General features: G+C 49.7%; 1 protein-coding gene across 1 annotated transcript in view; it reads left to right on the top strand.

The window, feature by feature from the left end:
• The window catches only part of DNAH5 (dynein axonemal heavy chain 5), a 5605957-nt gene that overhangs the window by 2345810 nt on the left and 3243891 nt on the right, over positions 1–16256 (top strand). The gene's annotated exons all lie outside the window — the stretch shown is intronic.

Raw genomic sequence — 16256 nt, 5'->3', positions numbered from 1 at the left:
TGAGGAATAATATTGTTATCTGTCCTTGTGGGAGGGGTATACTTGTTCAAATGCTGGAGACTCTGCACCGGAATCCTTTCCCCTACCTCTACTGAGGTTTGCATGAAGATTGGAGTCTAGCTCCACCTTCATTTGTGTCAGGTCTTACTTCGTCATTCTCTGTATTTTAGGGGCATGGCGACTTGAGGTCCCTTATATCACTTATCAATATTGGCAGCACTCTGGGTAAGGATGCACATTTTTCAACAATATCAGTACAATGGTACTCCCTAGCTGCAGCCCTTCTCAATATTGTCAAGCTTAGCTGACTTTTTCAATATTGCTAGGGCTATTGTTTGTATTATGTCCATTTATATCTCCAATTTATGTTCTCTTCCTGGAAAACTGCCTATAAAATAAGTCAAAAGAGTGAAATGGATTTATAAAGCAGTAAATTAAAATAAAAGAACGACTTTCACTCAAATCAACTTTGATTACTTTGCTGTGTCATAAAACAGGAATCATCCTATTGATTAAAAAAGGACCGCTTTAAAGGAAAGGAACACATGCTTACACCCTTACTCTTACTTGTTAATACGAGGTTGGAAAGGTCCAGAACCTCGAGCAAAAGGTCCTCTAGCATTTTAGGAATTAATATCCAGAACTAGGATCTCTGGACCATTCATTTCCCTTAGAAGATCTCCAGTTTATGTGCCTGTCATGTGAGTAAATTAGTCACCACCATGAGAGTTGTATTTATTGATGACAATATCTTGTCTTGGTGAGATCGAAGCTTGTAGCAAGATTGGCGTGCTGGAGGTTGTCGTATGACTTAACTGACGCATAAATTGAAGTGCATGGACTGGACCCTCACTGGTGTGCCACTGCCCCTGACTCCCACACGGTTGTATCCGGGCCTTCAGGGTCACATGCCCGTGCGGTTGCTAAGCAGTTATCCAACTGGTCCTCTTCTGCGTCCTAGGCATGTACCCCAACCTCTGCCATTATCAGCTCCTTCATTTCCTGTGTCGGGCTTTTGTTCTCTGGCTTTGCCTGGCCAGGTTCGCCCCACTTTCTACCATCTCCACTTCGGGAGAGCTCATTAGAGTGGAAATGTAGATGAAAGATAGTTCAAATATTGACTTTTTGCTCGGTTTAGAAATTGGAATTATCTGTCGTTTTGCTGTATTGTTTTGAGTGACAAAGCTGGGGATTGAGTTCTCTGATGCATCATTGTCTGTTTTGGGAGGAGCAACTATCGAGCCAGGTGGGGGTCCCCTAACGGTGAGGGCAGAATTGCCTATAGATATTTCGGGGAAATACTCAATCAGTGTCTTTAGCTTCTGCTCCTGTTTGCCCTCCATTTCTTCCCCTGGCTCTGGCCTGTGGATTGTGAATTGTATAGGTGTATCTGGGGATCTCTCTGACCCTTCAATGCGCCTATTAGCCTTCCTTGGAAGGCGTGGATTAACCGTCAAATTAATCAACGCTACCACATTCTCCATTGATTTGCCATGCTTTTTTGGTTTCTTGTTTGTTGCTTTCGCTTGTTGCCCTTCCCTTTTACCACTGTCCTCCTTTGTAGAAAAACCCTGTGGGCGATCTTTTGACCCTCTACAAAACAGGTGGTCTGTCTTGTTTCAATAGTAGTAGTGTGAGCCCGCCTCCTATTGTTTTGCCACTGTGTACTCCCTGTAAGTTCTTTTGGGCGCTCTACTGGTGTGTCTTTACTACTCAGGTTGTGGGAGTGGAACTCCTGCACTTGAGGAGGATTCTTTTTAGTTGTGGACGGAAGGATGGATCAGAATCACTTTTAAACCAGCTTTGATTGATTAGACTTGACTGAGGTTTTTCTTAAGGCTTATGGCCTTGTAGCCTATAGCCTGTAACTAGCGATCCGCATTGTAGGTGAGGATCCGGCTGGTGAACATTTAAGGTGCTGTTTTCTGTTTATGCGACTGGCGGGCGGTCCTTTCTTCTCCAGGGGGGTAGCGCTTGGTTGAGCTCCCCCCTTTAACCCACTCTGGACCACTTAATTAAGCCACTTGAGTTTGCTGGGATACCATTGGGTACCACTGGGTTTCACTGTTGTGCTGGCTGGCTGCGGCTTTCTGGAAACTTTTTTGACCGAGTGGTAGACAGTGTTGTGCGAGCTGTTGGGTGGATGTTGGCGGCTGTTAAATTGACAATCTCACCTGAGAGCGGGAGCTCATCCCTAGACGCAAGTCTTACCCGGCCTTCGCAACCAGAGGGCTCAACCGAGTGCATTGGCTCAAATGCCACTTTCTCCCTTGTTTCACTACAGTAGTACCAGGAGACAATTGTAGTCTTGTTGGTTTTGCACTAGGATTCTATTTATTTCCTTTTTCTCAGGCCTTCAGGTGATTGGATGGTTTGATGACTCCTCACTTTCGAATGTTCTAATGGTTCTCTAATGTTCTGGCCGTCCGTTGGTGCCGGCACGTGCAGGAAGACACTGTCCCAGCTGTTCTGCTTGTATTATTTTTCCTAGCAGTATTGCTATTGGTAATTGATATTTATATAGCTCTAAATCGACGTCAGGTCTCTTAGCGTTCAGGAGGGAGTGGGCATGGCTGCTAGACGACAACAGGAGTCGAGCGTGAAACAGAATTAAACTGTGCTTAGGGCCTCCCTGAACAGGATTGTTTTTAACTGTTTCCCGTCCCCATCGCCCATCGACAATTGGCCGCCCCGCTTCCGCCTCCCAGCTGCTCCTCCCTCCCACTTCGCCTCTTATGGAGGACGCCGCGTGGAAGCGCGCAACGGGCGCGCCAAAGGAAAGCTCGTCTGCGCCCGTCCGCGCCTGGACCGCGCCCAGCGCCAGAACACCTGGACCCCGAGGCCACCACGACACCAAACTGCACTACGACACTAGCACCCTCCACGCACTCAACACTGGACGAGACCACCCCTGCTACCAGGCCATCCCGAAGCACACCCAAGAGCCCTTCACCTGCCGGAACCAGTGCTTAATTTGTGCCGGTGCTTTCCGGTGCTTAGCACCGGCACTTATTTGACAGGGCCGGGGCTATTGGATTATGCTCCGGTATGCGATGAGCCTAGAAATGATTCTACATAAATGTACTTACCTGTTCTGCCAGCCGCTCCATCGGAGATAGTTTATTGTGAGATTGCTCTTATTGTGAGATTGCCCTTCTTTCCTGCTCAGGAGAGCTAGTGGGCAAGATCGTTGTCAGCCTGACGTCACCGGGCCAAGTCAGGCTGTGTTACAAGTTCAGCGCGCGGGGGACGTCACATCCTGCGTGCTGGTGTGGGAGGCAGGAGGTTAAATTTGCGCGCCCCCAAACCAATCATAATTATGGCACTCTCAGTGTCCCACTGCAGCTGCTGGCACCGGCCTGGGCCGCAGCGTGCTGTCAGCTGTGCTGCACCCTGCCCTATTCAGTTATTAACGCAGCCGACGGAGAAGGAGTCAGTGACCCTGTTTAAAGTGGCCGCAAGAAGTGAGGACAGTTTGGTACTGGAGGACGGGTCCAATCTCAATTAGGATACGTAAGTGATGTAATATATATGCACAACATTTAATTTTATCTGCTTTTATTTTACCACGCCATGGTGATTATGTTGTATAGGTAGTACTGCACCACAACCGTCAGCCGTTTGTTTTATAAGTGCTAAATCTTAGTAAGGCTGTTGCACAAACTCGCTGCTTATTTGGGAACAAAAACAAGACAGTGTTGTGTTGCGGTCTCAGACAAATGACTGTCCTTGAGTTGTGATATTTTCAAAGGAAAAACTGAAAATTCTATGACCCATAATGTCTTTTCTGGACGTCCTTCATACAGTTCTCATCATATTTGTAGGGTCTTCTTCATGTGCACATTTTAAACGTCCGCCATGTGCTTAGATGCGTCATAAAGAAAAAAAGTAAAACCATACAGTGCATGTATCTCGACTTTTCACCATCATGATGGGGGAGTTAAAGTACGATTTTAGCCAACCAGGAGGCTGTAGGCATTGACTTATTCGAGGGAGTTAAGGCCAAGAACCTAATCTGGGTTCATCCAGTAATTGTAAAAGGTGCAGTCAGCCTTTAAGAGGTAAACCGCATTAGGCCAGGTGCTTGAAATGTACTAAGGAACTGTATATGTTAGGTCACTTCTCTCCAAATCTGGTCTCTCCTTGTTGTGTTTGATAGCTTATTATAGAAGTTATTTAAAGATCTTTTTCTGTTTTTGTCTGTTAAAGTAGAACCAGTGATTGTTTGAAGAGTAAAAACTAAAATATAACAATAAAGTGATGGAGTGCTAAATGATAACACTATTGACTTCCTGCCAGCTTCATGCACTCGTGGACTTACGCTGCTTACTTTGAGAAGTAGTTTGAGCAAAGCAAGATTAGTCTACTCTGGACAGTCCCCACTCCATCTATCCGATTACGAACTGCTGAAATCATATGGCTCTGCATTTTATTGGCTGATGATATGGACGGTGGTCCGGGGCCATGTTTGAATGGAAGTCTATTTTACACATACAAATGGGGAAGGGGCACGAGTACGTCATGTTGGTAGTGCTATAAGATGAGGCCCACAGACATACAAATACTTGGGGTTTCGTGGTAAGCCTCAAAGTGTGCGATAACCCGATTGTCTCGCAAGTTTCTGCATCATTGAACCTGAATAATAACATTGTGGGTGACATGACTGCAAAAGATTGTTTTTAAAACTAAGAAAAACTGGCAGTGCAATTTGTGTTTGTTTGAACTGCCAAGTGTTAAGAGTAAAACAGTGCTATTTTTTGCGATGGTGTTTCTCAGCATTATGTTTGACCTTATTGCATTAACTCAGTCACAGGCATAATCGATTGCTAATGTAGGTCAAACAAACACAAATTGCACTGCCAGTCTTTCTTAGTTTTAAAGACAATTGTTTGCAGTCATGTCACTATTTTCACGGATCGCTAGAGAAGAAACCACCACAGACAAAACACCGAGCCTCCCCATATATGACAGGTATTCTTGCGCGCAGCGTTCACGCGCAGCGACCGCGCCCAACCCGCGCCGAAGGTGCGCCAAAGGTAAGCCCGTCTACGCCCGTCCGCGCCAAGACCGCGCCCAGCGCCAGACCCCCTGCCCCTCTCGCCGCCCACCCCCCCCGCATTACCTACGATGCCGCCACCCTCCTAGCCCTTAACCCCGGCCGCGCCCCCACCTGCGTCCAAGCCGCTCCTGGACGCACCCATGGACCTTTCTCCTGCTACTCCTGCAAATTCAGCAGCACCGACAACATCTCCGCTACGACCACAACACAGATTCCCGACCCCAACCACCTAGAATGCATCCTTCTCAACACCCGCTCGGTCCATAGGCACGCCATTGACCTCTGGAACCTACTAGACACCATCTCTCCTGACGTCGCCTTCCTAACGGAAACATGGATGAACGCTTCCTCCGCCCCTGACATCGCCATCGCCATCCCTGATGACTATAAGATCACACGCAAGGACCGCACCGACCATACAGGAGGTGGAATCGCTATCGTCCATAAGAAAACAATCCGCATCTCAACCAGCTCTGATGCCAACCTCGCCAACTCCGAACACCTTCACTTCCAGATCCACATCGACCCCAAGACCACACTCAGAGGCACCCTCCTCTACAGACCACCAGGCCCACGCGCAAAATTCAGTGAAGACATCACGGACTTCATCACCCCACACGCGCTCCCCTCCAAAGACTACATCCTTCTGGGAGACCTCAACTTTCACCTTGAAAAGATCAGCGACCGCAACACCGCCACCCTCTTAGACAACCTCGACAACCTCGGACTTAAACAACTGGTCACTTCCCCCACTCACATCGCAGGTCACACTCTCGACCCCATCTTCACCTCCAGCAACCATGTCTCCTTCAGCCACACTACGGATCTCCTCTGGACTGACCACAGCTGCGTTCACTTCACCTACAACAAGCCGAAACCCATCATCCACCTCCAACCAACTCTACAAAGAAACTGGAACAAAATCACCACAGAACAGATCTCCACATCGCTCCTTCAAACCTCCCCAGCCCTCTCTTCTAACGCCAACGAAGCCGCCTCCAACATCACCCTTTGGTTATCCAACACCGCCGACACCTTAGCACCACTGAAAAAACGTCAACACAAACTTCGCATCAAGAAGGCCGCATGGTTCAACGACGACCTCAAGAAGTCCAAGAAACTATGCCGCTCCCTTGAAAAGGCCTGGAAAAAAGACCCATCCACCAGCAACAAGGACGCCTTCAAAAGCGCCATCCGTACTCACCACCAACTGATCCGAAAAGCCAAGAAAACAGCATTCAAAGATCGACTTGACAACAACGCCCACAACAGCAAGGAACTTTTCAACATCGTCAAGGAATTTTCCAACCCCTCGGCCAACTCCAACGACATCACCCCCTCTCAAACCCTCTGCGATTCCCTAGCCTCTTTTTTCCACAACAAGATTGCTGACATCCACAACAGCTTTGACAACCAACCCGGAAGCCAACCCACCCTACCATCAGCTGACCATCTTCCCCCCGTTAACACCCTTAACGCCTGGAAGCCAATCTCCACCGAGGACACCATCCGCCTGATGAACTCCATCCACTCTGGATCCCCCACAGACCCATGCCCTCACCACATCTTCAACAAAGCAGACTCCGTCATAGCTCCGCACCTCCGAGACGTCATCAACTGCTCCTTCAACTCCGCTACCTTCCCAGAAGACTGGAAACACGCTGAACTCACCGCCCTTCTGAAAAAACCAACAGCAGACCCCACCGAACTCAAAAACTACCGCCCCATCTCGCTTCTTCCATTCCCGGCCAAAGTCATCGAGAAAGCCGTCAACAACCAACTCGCCGCCTTCCTCGAAGCCAACAATTCCCTCGACCCCTCACAATCTGGCTTCCGAGCCAAACACAGCACTGAGACCGCCCTCATCGCAGCAACAGACGACATTCGAACTCTGCTGGACAATGGAGACACAGTCGCCCTCATCCTCCTCGACCTCTCTGCAGCCTTCGACACAGTCTGCCACAGCACCCTTTTACAACGCCTCAGAAACATCGGAATCCAAGGAAAGGCACTGGAATGGATCACTTCGTTCCTCACCGGAAGAACCCAGAGAGTCCGCCTCCCACCTTTCAAGTCCGAGGCCACCGAAGTCATCTGCGGCGTACCACAAGGATCCTCACTCAGTCCCACCCTCTTCAACGTATACATGAGCCCCCTCGCGGCCATCGCCCGCCAACACAACCTCAACATCATCTCTTACGCGGATGACACTCAACTGATCCTATCTCTCACCAAGGACCCCAGCACCGCCAAAACTAACCTACACGAAGGAATGAAAGAAGTCGCCGAATGGATGAAACAAAGCCGTCTGAAACTGAACTCAGACAAAACAGAAGTCCTCATCTTAGGTAAATCCCCCTCTGCATGGGACGACTCCTGGTGGCCGGAAGCCCTCGGAAATGCACCCATCCCGACAGACCACGCACGGAACCTTGGCGTCATCCTGGATTCTTCACTCTCAATGAACAAACAAGTCAGCGCTGTATCCTCTTCCTGCTTTAACATTCTTCGCATGCTCAGAAAAACATTTCGCTGGATCCCCTCCGAAACAAGGAAAACAGTCACCCACGCTCTAGTCACGAGCCGACTGGACTACGGAAACACCCTCTACGCAGGTACCACCGCTAAACTCCAGAAGAAACTACAACGAATCCAAAACGCCTCAGCCAGGCTCATATTAGACATCCCACGCAACGAACACATCTCTGGTCACCTTAAAGACCTCCACTGGCTACCCGTCAATAAGAGGATTACTTGCCGACTGCTTACCCACGCACACAAATCACTCTACGACATCGGACCAGATTGCCTCAACTCTCGACTGTCCTTTTACACCCCCTCCCGACAACTTCGCTCTTCCAGCCAAGCCTTCGCCACTGTACCTCGCATCAACAAGACCACCATGGGAGGCAGATCCTTCTCATACCTGGCTGCCAAAACATGGAACTCACTCCCCGCTTACCTTCGCCTCACCCAGAATCACCTAGCGTTCAGAAAGCAGCTTAAAACGTGGATATTTGACAAATAATCCTCCTCCCCTTCCTAAGCGCCTTGAAACCCTCTGGGTACGTAGTGCGCTATATAAATGCTATGACTTGACTTGACTTGACTTGCTGCATTGAACTTGACAGTCATCCTTAATACTCATCAAATGATGGGAGAAGGCTTGAGTTTTAGGAAGAATAGATCAGGGACATTATAAGGATTTTGTGATCCCCGGACCAAGCGTATTTTGTGGGATACTGTTCAGAACAGGTTTGAGTTTATGATCCAGTTTTAGCTTTTTCATGCCCTCCTTGGAGTTGTCACTGACAGTGCGCATGCATACTCTCCAAATTATAAATGTGTTTTCATCAAATAGTCAGGGATAGTGAAGTGTGTTTTCAATATTGTAGCACAGCAGCTGACTAAAAGTATTGTAAAAAAATCTCTGTGACCATTTCCTGTTGTGAATATATGAGGTCTTGTTTCTATCTAAAAGAAGCTTTATGAATGTTACATGGTGTGTATGATCAAAGTCCCACAGGGCCGGGGCGTAACATAGGCCCACGCATCCCCCGCAGTGCGGTGGGGCCCTCAAGTTCAAGGGGGCCCCCTCAGCATGCACTTCGCCCTGAGAGCTCCTAATAGAGTCTGGAGGGGGGCCCTCCACGTACCTGGCAGAGGGGCCCCCTCAATTATCGTTACGCCACTGCCACAGGGCCAATGACTGTGTGATTAAATTCTTCTGGTAAAGGTCTTGTAGTAAGACACATATGTGGGAAAAGCTAACAAATGCCAGTGTGGTAAAGTTCCCAGTGGAAGGATTGAGTTTCGTACGTGTGGTAAAGAGACTGACGTGTGGCAAATGTCTGTGTGGTAAAGTATAAGTCACTGGGTTAACATGATTCTGCATTGTGATTGTGTGTTAAACAGCCGAGTACAGTGTATTAAAAATGTCTTGTGTGAATGGTGGTTCCTTCCATGTGATAAATGTTCATTTGGATAAAAGATCTCCCTTATGCTGCAAGGTACAACTTGGTAATAGTGTGTTTAAAGTGTTAAGGGACTACATTGAGAGCAATGATATCTGGTGTATGCACAAAAGTACATACTTGCATATCTCCGTGCTGTTACCTGTTGCAACCTATCTTGATCTGACCTTTCTGTCTTGATTTGTGTTTCTTCGTCCCTGAGGTGCTTATGTGAAGAGCCAGGTCTTCAGCTTCTTGTGGAACTCGAGAAGTGAGGTGGTGGCTCTGATGTGTTAGACTTGTGGATGTGGGTGGAGCCAATAAAGGAAGTGGGTGGGGGTCAATAAAGGAAGTGGGTGGGGCCAGGGAAGTGGGTGTGTCCTCCCCCCAAACATTTGAGCACCTGCACTTCATTTTTTACAAATTAAGCACTGGCCGGAACTGCAGCTTCACCAGCATCCAGCCCGCCAAACCCCCAACCAGACAACCCAACCACCTCCGTTGCATCCTCCTCAACACCCGCTCCGCCCGCAAGCCCTCCATCGAACTCTGGGACCTCCTAGACTCTACCTCCCCTGATGTCGCCTTCCTGACAGAGACCTGGCTGAACGCCACCTCAGCACCAGACATCGCCATAGCCATCCCACAGGGCTACAAGATCTCCTGCAGAGACCGCACCAATGGAGTTGGAGGGGGAATCTCCATCATCCACAAGGACACCCTCAGAGTCTCGACCAACACCGTCGACACCCTCACCACCGCTGAGCACATGCACTTCCAGATCCACACCGACCTCAACACGACCCTCAGAGGAACACTCGTCTACAGACCACCCGGACCCTGACCACAGTATAGCGGCACCATCGCCGACCTAGTCAACACCCACGCCCTCACCTCCATGGAGTACATCCTCTTCGGGGACCTGAACTTCCACCTAGAGAACAACAATGACGCCAACTCCACCGCCCTGATCGACAACCTCGCCAACCTCGGACTCAAACAGCTCGTGACAACACCCACCCACGCCGCTGGACACACGCTGGACCCCTTCTTCTCCGCAAGTCCCCACGTTCAACCACACCACCGAACCCCACTGGACCGACCACAGATGCGTCCACTTCACCTTCAGGAAACCCACAACACCACACCCAACAGCTGCCACGCCGCTGCTGGGCAAGGTCACCAAGGACCAACTGACCACCACCCTCGCCCTGAAACCCCACCGACCCTGACACCGTGCTACCAACCTCAAACAGTGGATTAACGACTGCGCCAACACCCTCGCCCCTCTCAAGACCTCCACAACCAACCACACCAACAAGAAAGCGGCCTGGTTCACCGAAGACCTCCGGAGCTCCAAGCACACCTGTCGGAAGCTGGAGCAGAAATGGCTCCGCGACCGAACACCAGACAGCCACACAGCCCACAAGAACGTCACCCGCAGACACCACCAACTCATCAGGGCCACCAAGAGGACCGCCTTTAAGGACCGCCTAGACAACAACGCACACAACACCAAAGAGCTCTTCAGCATTGTGAAAGAACTCTCCAACCCCAGCTCCAACACCAATGACATTCCACCATCACAAGACCTGTGCGACTCACTGGCCACCTTCTTTCATCGCAAGATCACCGACATCCACGACAGCTTCAACTCCGACACCCCCGCATCCACCGCCGAGACCACCACCCCTGCAACCCCCAGCCGCACCAGTCGCCTGACCGCCTGGTCCAACGTCAGCGACGAAGACACCATCAAAACCATGAACTCCATCCACTCCGTATCCCCATCCGACCCTTGCCCCCACCACGTTTTCAACAAAGCCAGCGCAACCATCGCACCCCACCTCCGGAAAACAATCAATATCTCCTTCGAGACAGCAACCTTCCCGGAAAGCTGGAAGCACGCCGAGATCAACGCCCTACTGAAGAAACCCAAGGCGGACCCCAAGGACCTCAAGAACTTCCGGCCCATCTCCCTGCTCCTGTTCCCGGCGAAAGTCACGGAGAAGAATGTCAACAAACAGCTAAACCGCTACCTCGAAGACAACAACATCCTGGACCCTTCCCAATCCGGTTTCCGCAGCAATCACAGCACCGAGACCGCCTCATCGCCGCCACCGACGACATCAGGATCCTGATGGACAAAGGAGAAACAACCGCCCTCCTCCTCCTGGACCTATCAGCAGCCTTCGACACGGTCTGCCACCGCACCCTATCAGTATGCCTCCAGGACGTGGAAATCCAAGAGAAGGCCCTGGCCTGGACCACATCCTTTCTCTCTGGCAGAACCCAGAGCGTCCGCCTCCCACCCTTCCGCTCTAAAACCACCAAGATCCTCTGCGGCGTCCCACAGGGATCCTCCCTCAGCCCGACGCTGTTCAACATCTACATGGCACCCCTCGCCCACGTTGCATGACAACATAACCTCAACATCATCTCCTACGCCGACGACACCCAGCTGATCATATCCCTCACCGAAGATCCCCACACCGCCAAAGCCAACCTCCACAGAGGAATGAAGGCCGTCGCCGACTGGATGAAGGACAGCAGGCTGAAGCTGAATTCAGACAAGACGGAGGTCCTCATCCTCGGACCCACCCCATCAGCCTGGGATGACTCCTGGTGGTCCACATCGCTAGGTACAGCCCCGGAACCCACCGAACACGCATGCAACCTGGGGGTCATCCTCGACTCCACCCTCTCCATGACCAAGCAAGTCAACGCCGTCTCCGCGTCCTGCTTCAACACCCTCCGAATGCTCCGCAGGATCTTCAAATGGATCCCCTCTGACACGAGAAAAACCGTCACCCAGGCCCTCATCACCAGCGGACTCGACTACGGGAACGCCCTCTACTCAGGAACAACAACCAAGCTCCTGAGACGACTACAACGAACCCAGAACGCCTCAGCACGACTTATCCTTGACGTCCCCCAATGCAGCCACATCACACCCCACCTGTGAGGCCTGCACTGGCTCCCCGTCAACAAGAGGATCACCTTCAAACTCCTCATCCACTCACACAAAGCCCTTCACAACGCCGGACCAGCATACCTCAACGACCGACTCAGCTTCTATACCCCCACCCGCAGCCTCCGCTCTGCCAACCTCGCCCTCGCCACAGTTCCTCGTATCTGGAAAACCAACGCCGCCGGCAGATCCTTCTCCTACCTCGCCGCCAAGACATGGAACACTCTCCCTACCAACCTACGACAGACCCAGGACCTGCTGGCCTTCAGAAGACTTCTCAAGACCTGGCTCTTCGATCAGTAGCCCCCCCCGTCCCCCCCCCACCCCCCCCCCCAGCGCCTTGAGATCCTCACGGGTATGTAGCGCGCTTTAGAAATGCATTGATTGATTGATTGATTGATTGATTGGATTCTTTCCGGAGTTGCTCAGGCAGCTGTTCCAAAGCTAGGGGACAAGGACAGACGACAGGTCTCGGAAGACCGCAGTGTGCGGCCGGGAACATAGGCCTCAAGGCGTTCTTTATGTAAGTTGGGGCTTGGCTATAGATCGCTTTGTGGACGATACAGAGGCCCTTGAACTTTGCTCTTTGCCTAATAGGGAACCAGTGCAGCTTGCGCAACAAAGGAGTGGCATGGGACCTTCTAGGGAGCCTAAAGATCAGCCTAGCTACATCATTCTGCACCACCTGCAGTCAGTTAGCCAATTTCTGTAGGAGGCCAATGTATAAGGCGTTACCGTAGTCCAACCTCGAGACGATAGTGGCCGACACAATCATTTGGAGTGAGGTAGTGGAGAGAAGGGGGACAAGTTTCCGCAACTGCCTAATCAGGCCGTTGCAAGTACCGACCACAGAAGAAACTTGGTTGGCCATGGAGAGCTTGAAATCTACTTTTATTCCAAGACTCTTCACGACCGGCATGGGTTGGGGAGTGGGGCCTAGCTCTTGGGGCCAGAAATGGTCGTTCCAAGGGGAGTTTATTGTGGGGATAACCAGGACGTCTGTTTTGTCTGGGTTGATTTTCAGGTGAGTTTGCTGTCATCCAACTCACTGCAAATCTAAGGACATTTTGTGCATGGTCCTGAGCATGAGGAGTGTTATCGATGCTGAGGAGGAGTTGGGAGTCATCCACGTAGTTGAAGATTCTACTGTCCATGTTGGCTAGAGCTGCTATCAGTGGTTGCAGATAGACATTGAAAAAAGGAGTGGGGAAAGGGCCGAGCCTTGAGGGCCTCCACAACTATGCATACCCTTGTCTGATACCAGGTCACCCAACTGAATTCTTTGGGACTGACCTGATAAAAAGGATTCAAGCCATTGGTGTGCCAAGCAGTGGATGCCCAGGATGGTGAGTCTTTCCAGTAATTGAGCATGGCTGACAGTACCGAATACCGCTGATAAGTGTAGTGAAATCAGAGCACTGGGTATTTTACTGTCAGCCTTAACTCTGAGCTCGTCAAGTACTGACAACATGGCCAGCCCAGTACTGTGGTGTGCCCTAAAACTTGCCTGGCTCCCCTGGAGTAGTTGGTGGGCCTCCAGGAAGGATGAAAGTGTTTTCAGGACATATTGTTCTAGGACCTTCGTCAGGAAGGGTAACTGGGAAATAGGCCTATAGTTTTTGGGGTTGGCCGTGTCTGCCCCCGACTTCTTCAGGAGGGGTACGACTCTAGCTTCTTTTAGGTTAGATGGCAGATACCGGGTCTCCAGAGAGTGGTTTAGCATGGTGATGATCTGTCTTTCTAAACCAGGAAGGGCCATTTGAAAGAATCTAGGGGAGGCAGGGATCTCTGGGGGAACTCTTACAAGCGCTGCTGTGGCTCTCGGCCCCCGGGGGTGGCAGAGTGGAGCGCTCTGCGGCATGGTGTAGAGCTGAAGAAGTTCCCATGCGGGTCATGCCGACAATGCCAGTGCTGATTTTTGGGCTAAAACTGAAGGCCAGGATAGTCTGCGGGAAACTGCCGCCGCTGCTGCATCTGCTGCCGCTGCTGAAGCTAATGCTCCCAGCCCCGGACACGGGGAGGGCGACGGAGTGGAGAAGTGCCGGCAGCACTCCGCTTGCACGGCCACCTGTGCAGGGCTTGGTGGCTTCCGCGTGTGCCGTGCCTATAATGCCGATGTTGGTGGTTGGGCTGCAAACAGCCTGGCCCGCTGTGGTTTATGGAAATCTGCTGCCACTGCCGGAGCTCGCTGCCACTGGTGTCGGTCATCACTTCTGTCTCCGATAGCTGCCCTTCCGTCTCCAAAACTCTGCAAGATGTCAGTGACAATGTAGTTTGGCTCTTCCAATTTACCACTGATGCCCCTGGGCCACAATACTGGTGCACCCCATTTTTACAGTCAAGTGTTTCCCTTTAGGAGCTTGACAAGGTAGAAAAGATGACCATTAAAGTCTTGCTCCAGGAGGGATAGACGATCACTGTCTGGTTTTGAGGAGCTAAACATTGAAAGCATTCAGTTACTGGCAAGTGGTGGTGGGGGGGACAGAGATGGACGTGAACTTTTGTGACACCATGAACATGTGTTAATGTATTGCTTTATTCTTCAACACTGTTATAAGCCAGGGCATGATTTGTTTTGTGAACCCATTATATGTAAACCTAAACCAATTAAGTCGGACTATTAAGTTTGTCCTTCCATGTTATAAAACCAATAAAGAAAGATGTAACAACAAAAAAAGTGTTGAGTATCCTTACCGTCCTTGAGTCTCAATCCCTGCAAGTAGCTGAACTGCAACAGGAAGAAATGACTTGGGGTGGGAGAGAGTGGGGAAATGGAAGTTAGGGAAAGGAGAGGCAAACAGAATTTTCTGGTAGTTGCAGTGTCATAGACCTGTGTCTTATGCACTGCAGAACTGCAGCGGATTAATATGGTACTAGAGTAAAAAAAAAAAATACAAAAGGAAATTGAAATACCACTTTCTAGCCTTTGAGAAAAGCATTCAGCGGACAAAATAGGAATACTATGACACTGGAAGGTCCGTATCAACTGCAGGAGAGATAACAAAGCAAAAGGAGCAACGTGCTCCTAACAACAATAAAGGTAAGGAAGAGTAACACAAAGGGAGAAATGAACCAAGAGAATCGACTGGGAGAAACAAAGCAAAGGGGCAGGGGGAGGGGGGGGGGGCTCGGTGCAAACTCAGACGAGGGCATAACACCTTCGCAACTACGCAGCATATTGCCAAGCAAAGGAACAAATGGTGAGATAGCTTTTAATGCTGCAGCTGCATAAAGCGGCCTGGGAGTGTATTGCTTAACCTGGAAGTGGACTGCCACCATGTAGTGCTAAGTGCCTCATGGGTTGTGTTATCTTCCATTTCCATGTTCTCCTTAATCATCTTACTCTTCAACTCATGGTCTTTCAATAACTGTGTGAGGTGTTGCATGAGTTGGCCCGAGTGTGTACAGCTTTCATATTGGGAACTCTGACCCAATTGCTCATAGTTACAAGGGGAAATAAATTTAATTAACAAGTAACTTTGAAACAGATCTTACTGGCCATTATTTCCTACCACACGGAACTTAAATATGAAAATTCGAATATCAGCATTGGGTACGGTGCTGGCAAAACGCTGGATAGCTATTAACTGGATGTCCCCCAAAGCATTTAAATATGATGCATGGAGGAAGGACTAAACTGATGGGCTATAGCTGATGAACAGCATTTGGAGAATTAATAGAAGGGATGGGAAACTGAGAGGGAATTTAGCTGATTGGGCTGAAATGTTAACAAAACTATTAGAAAACATGAGACTGAATTAGACCACATGTATAAGAACGAATTACACGTAAGAATATATAGTACTGGAGTAAAGATGCTTAATTGGGAAAAGGGTTGTTATGACAGATGAATATGAAATGGAAAGAGGATACTTGAAATGTACATGAATGCAGATGAATAGGGAGGGTGGGTTTTGGGTATTGGTGTGTTGATGCTTATGAGTGGTGTCTTCCTATTTTGCTCATGTTTTCTAATGAATCAAAAGCAATAAGTTTATTATAAAAAATATCCATGTAAGTAAATACAGCGCTTACAACAAGTAGGGTGTAATAAGCAAATCCCTTTATTACTGTTACTCCAAGCAGCAGTACAAACAAAATCAAGAACTTCGTGGAATGACTGCCTCATATTATAACAGACGTTCCTTAGTAGTATACTCTTTATTGGTGCTACTGCTACAACTCTTGTGACTCCCCGTAGGGGCTCTTCTCCTTGTACGTTTATTATCTTGCTCACTTCCCACAAATATTTGCTTTCTTAGTACCATTAAGG

Source organism: Lissotriton vulgaris, chromosome 4_1, assembly GCF_964263255.1.
Source record: "Lissotriton vulgaris chromosome 4_1, aLisVul1.2, whole genome shotgun sequence".
NCBI lineage: Eukaryota > Metazoa > Chordata > Amphibia > Caudata > Salamandridae > Lissotriton > Lissotriton vulgaris.
This window is presented reverse-complemented; position numbering and strand designations above follow the sequence as displayed.